Source organism: Urocitellus parryii, chromosome 1 (assembly GCF_045843805.1).
Source record: "Urocitellus parryii isolate mUroPar1 chromosome 1, mUroPar1.hap1, whole genome shotgun sequence".
NCBI classification, from domain to species: Eukaryota; Metazoa; Chordata; class Mammalia; order Rodentia; family Sciuridae; genus Urocitellus; species Urocitellus parryii.
Window position 1 is genome coordinate 262,320,361 of NC_135531.1, and position 6,000 is coordinate 262,326,360.

Below are 6,000 nucleotides of genomic sequence, written 5' to 3' on the forward strand. Positions count from 1 at the left end.
TATTTATTATGAGCCTACAAAAGAAAATACCAAGTCAGAATAGAGGCAGAGCTTACTTATGGCTAAGCTCACAGAGAACACAAATAACCAAAATACATGGCAGAAAGAAGTAGGTACCCAGGAGAAGAAAAGACAGTATGTTAAGGGAGGTGAGAGGATGGTAAGGTGTATTTCAGAGAATGGAATTTGAGGCTGCAAATGCTACACGAGACACTTTTAAATGATGGTGGAGATTCCTATAGATAAATCTAAAACTAGAAACAACTTTAAAAGTTAAGATCATTAGACAGGTGAGAAGTGAGGCATAGGGTCCTGGAGCACTCTATTGACTAATATTTTTCTCTAACATGAAGAACAATTTTAATAGATATAATCTCTTCTTATCCCACTTACCTGCCCCAGCCTTAGGTTATGTGCAATGAGGTAAAATTTCCATTTAAAAATATTTTCAAAAAAGCACTCACTTGTATATTTCTAGCGATAGGAAGTATCATTTGCTCACTGAAAGAAAATAATGTAATTCAATTAATACTTTGGAAAATTCAGAATATTATTTGTAACTCTATTCCCAGAGACAAGCACATTTCACTTTTATTTAGAAATAAATATACGTAGATATATGGAATATAAGTCATTAGATAGATAAATTCATAGAGTAATACATATTGCTATGTGAACTTTTCATCTGGAGTGGTCAAAGAATCCATTAATTCTCTGAAATAAATTCCTTTTTATTTTATCAGCTTTTTGTTGCTGATGTTACCTTAAAATGTAGTCATTGTTGCTCTTATATCTCTCAATGTCCACCCAAGATTAAAATCTACAGTGAATTAAAGAACTCTGTTCAGCTATCTCTTGGACTACATGATTGCCTTTAATTAGTTATAATATGTATATAGGACATTCGCTGCGAGGGAGCTGGCAGTCCTCATCAAACTCCAGGAAGTAAATAGAAGCTCCTTTAATCTCAGTGCTCAGATTTATAAATGGAGGCATCCAGCAGTTCATCATGAGCTCAAGGTCACCTGGTACATGAAAGCAGGCCTGGAAATCAAAGCCAGGATGGTACAGCCTCCAACTTCTCCCTAAGGATGAAAATCTCTACCTAGATCTGGACCTGAGAGAGAATCTGCTTTAACCTCTTGGCTTTACCAACATGGAAACAAATGTACTGAGAATTCTGTTCATTGCGTGGGCCATATGGATGGCCAAGGACCAATATTTCTATTGTTTTAAAACTATGTATACAGAATTTCCTGAATACTGGGGGGAAGGTATTAAGTGTTAAGGTAGATGTTTTTCCAAGTTAAAAAAGCAAGAAAGTTAATTAAAAACAAACCCCTTTTGAGTCAAAAATAGCATTTATTAAAAATGAAGAAAAGATAACCTAATTATTTTTGACTTGATGAAAATGATTTAAAAGTGAACTTAAAAAAAACTCAGGGTCTATTATTTCAATGAGTTTTTAAATTAAGTTATTAAGTCAATACATGTTTTATGATTTTTAATTAACTTTACTTTTTAAACATTACATCTAGCTTTGTCACATTTAAATCAGCTTCTGTTGATATGTATTATAAATCTATTTTTTAAGTGTGGGGCAGGGATTGTGTGGGTGGGTGTGTGAAAGATCCAAATATTAGCAATATTAACAAAATATTAACACATGGTGGGATTTCAGATCACTTTATTACCTTTTTCTTCTCTATGCTTGCTTATTTTGGCATTTTTCAATAATAAACATATTTCTTACATATGAAAAAAAATTTTTGCCAGTAAGTCAATGATTTTCCCCATCTTTGTGGCAAAATAACCACGTATTATATTTGAAAAGCACTATGCTATTTGCTCAGTGTGGTGAACACCATGTGTGGCTTGACTACTTAATATCCATTCAAACCTCCTCAAACATCTTCCTATACTGCAATGTTTGGAAAGCCAAGAATTACATTTTTAGAGCTCTTTGAAGTTAGGTTCAAGATGAGACTTAGATATCCTCATGCAGGGCTAGAATTTGGAAGTTAAATGGGGAGGAAGACAGGTTGTGGGGTGCAGATGGTGCAGATCATGGAAGTGGTATGCTTCTGTAGTTCCCAGCTGCTTGGCTGTAGCTTCTATCAGCAGTTGTAGCTACTACCTTGATCACAACAGAGACATATGATTTTGAGGCTAGGATTGGTTCCTGGAAATCACGTTACCACCTGTTCCATGATTTGAATGTGTTCCCCCAAAATTCATGTGTTGAAAACTTACTTTCCCAATGCAATAGTATTAGAGGTAGGATCTCTGAAAGGTGATTAGGTTATGAGGCCTTTGTCCTCATGAATGCATTGACAACATGATTCCTGGAGTATGTTCCTTAGCTAGAAAGTAGGTTTGTTACAAAATCAAGCCATTACAAAATCAAGAGCCCCCTCTTGCTCTCTCTTGTGTATGTACTCTTGCCCTTCTGCTGTTCACCATGAGATGATGTAGCAAAAAGGCCCATGTCAGATGCTAACAACCCCTGGATCTTGGACTTTCCAGCCTCTAGACCATGCTTCAATACATTTCTGTTGGTTATCAATTACCCATTCTCAGTTTTTCTGTTATGGAAGTACAAAACATATTAATATAGCTTGGTTCCAGAATTTTTCAATGAATATTATGAACCATCTGATACATAGTAAGAAATTCCATTCTGCTTAAAACTAGCTAAAAAGTTCTGTTTCTTGCAATTGAACACTAACCCATGGAGACATGTTCAAAATGTTTTTGTACACCCTCTTCTAATCCCCAAGCTCTATCATTAATTTTTCTCCTTTTTTGTAATTGCAAATTAATATCTGCTTGCTTAAAATAAATTAAAATTAAAGATTAAGCAAAACAAAATCCAGACATTGAGATTTGAAAATCTGTCTTCATGTTCCACACCCTTCATTCTTTAACCCAGAGGAATCCCCTGTTGATAGTTTGTTTTTCATTTATTTCCAGATATTTTTATGCTTAAAGAAAGTGTAAACACACAGAGGTTTCTTTTTCAATTTTACAAAAATGATAGTATATGATATATTTAGATAAGTGTACATAATATATACATTTACATATATATTATACTTTATATATGTATTCAATAACTTTTAAAAGTTTATGTCTTCATATTTATATGTACTGAGCTTCCTCATTCTTTTTAACTATTATGTATTATATCATACCATGGAGGAACTAAAACATATTTCAACCTTCCCCCACCAATGTTGATGTTAACATTTATAAACAATGTTGTAATAAGTATTTCTTACTTATATCTTTGTGCATACTTCTGAGTGTTCTTGAGGTAGATTCTTAAATCTAAATGCAAAAAATTAAATGTTAGCAGATTGCATTTAGCAATATTTTTAAAGAATAATGTTTGTTTAGCTTATTACTATATCACCAGTGCTTAGAATAGCATCTGCCACATAGAAAGCACTAAATAAATATGGGTGAAATGAATGCCAAGTGAATGATTAAAAATGACTAGGAAATGCATTAGTGCAATTCACCACATAAACAGATTAAAGGAGAAAAATAAATAAATATGTATACAACCATCATGATGGATGTCCCATAAATTGGGTGAAACTCCACATCCATTCCCGATCTTTAAGGAAAATTATTCATCAAGAAATAGAAGAAATATCATTAACCTGATAAAAGAACTTATCAGAAACCAACAGCAAATAGATTTTGAAATGTTCATAAAAGAAAGAATAAAGTTTTACCACTTTCAAGGTCTCAGCAATGATAAAAATAAACCCACAAGCCTGAGATAGGAAAGAAGGCAAAAATATTAAAAGACCTATTGACTTCCACAAAGAAATGCAAAGCAGGCCTAATCAAAAAGCAAAATCATCAGCCAAAGAGGGGCACTGAGTTAACTCAGAAGACATGCATCATATTGGAGCAGGCCGGATGATCCAATTTTAATAACTGAAAAAATGCAGGGTCAGACAAATGGAAGGCACTGAGGAGCCAATGGCTGGGCCACAGCCATGCTACCTCCTCTCTTCTCCAGGACTCCAACTTCATCAGCAGAAACAGCCCAATCCCCTCTTTCCCCGGTTGTTCTGACATATCTGTTCTAAATGCCTCTCATTCCCCCACTGTATTCATTTGTAGAATACAGAGAGACCAAGAACAAGGGTCTTTCCAACCTCAGGAAATTCTGTGATAGAAAGTCAAATCATAGGAAACAGTCAAATGTCCCATAATTTGGGATATTGCACAGCCATTTAAAAGTATCCAAGCTTCATGTAGGGGAGAGTAGACTTAAAATGTATTAGGTCTATGAGTTAAATGGCAGTGTATAAAGCATGATAATATATGCATATATTTTTATTTATTTTAATAATTCTATTGATACATAATTTACATAAGTTTACATATTTAAAATGTATAATTCCATTATTTGAAGTATATTTACAGAGTTGTGCATTCATCCCCATTATTTTATCATAGAACATTATCATCATCCTTAAAAGAAAGCGGGTACCCATTGGTCCTTCACCATTCTCTCTCCCACCAGTCCCAGAAGTTGGGAAGTAGGCATTTCTCCCTAACAATTGTCATGAAGTTTTAAGATAAAGTACTTAGAAATTTGTACCTAAATACAAATACAAACCACTCAACTACTTTCTCTGTCCATAGATTTGCTTATTCTGAACACCTGATGTTAATAGGCTCATACAATATATAGCCTCTGTGACTGGTTTCTTTCACCTAACATGTTTTCAATGTACTTCCACATTATAGTCTTTCTTTTGTTAGCCCAATGATGTTCCATTACATGTATATGTCCCATTTTATTTATAAATATGTCTGTTGATGAACATTCAGATTGTTTCTGCTTTGTAATTACTATAAATAATGCTTCTATAAATATCCATATGCAAGTTTTTGTGTAAGTATGCTTTTATTTCCCTTAAGTGTATGAATGTGCGTGTGTATATACAAATATATATATATACAAATATATATAAATGAAATTGTTGGTTTTTATAACTGTTTAACATGTAGAGAAAAATATCACATTGCTTTTAAAAATGTTTTTATTTATGAATAACATGCATGAAGCACACAAATCCTAACTGAACAACTTGTCAAATTTTCATGTATGGATCATCCCAAGTATTCACCACCCAAGTCAAGAAACAGAACATTACCAGCACCCAGAACCCCCTCGTACTGCCTTCCAGACTATTCTCCAAAGAGAATCACTCTCCTGACTTCTATATCCTGGATCATGTTTACTTTTCTCCTACTCGGAGTATAGTTGCAGTTTGTTCATTTTCATTTCAGTCTAGTATTCCATAGTATGACTATACCATAATAGCCTTTACATAGCCTTTGACTATTGAGGGGTATTCAGATAGGGTATTTGCAAATTTCCAAGATGTTGATTTTTATTTGACAAGAATGTCCAATGGACCTGTTAAGTAGATTTCTCAGACAATAGTAAGAAAATGGGCCTGGGGTTGGGCAGGGTCTGATTAATGTGATCTTTGATCTTTGGTGGCATTGGGGGCTGCTTGCGGTGTTCATTATGAAAGTGGGCTCTCCCAGAGCTCATAGTCCAGGGACTGTGCTCCAGCTTGCATTAAAACCTGGCCACTGGGAGGGGAGGACCCGCCTCATACCACGCTTCGTTGAGCTGTGGTCAGACAAAAAAGAGAGAGACAGGAGACCTCTAATACACCCCTTTACAGTTTGGCTGAGGCATATTCTCAACTCTTCTTAATTAAGCATTAATTAAGATCAGTTGTTATTTCCTTTTACACATAGTGAACAGGGTCTTTTCCCATGACCCTGTCTTGTGTTCTCCCATTACCCAGGCAGGGAAAACAGACTTTGGATTTGCAGACTCTGCTTTGGCCAGTCCTATTTCTTCAGTGAAGGTTTGGGGTAGTGGCTTTGAAAGCAGGTAAAGATGCAGCTAATAGAAACACGCACATAGACACCTTGATTTTTATCCCCTGTGTA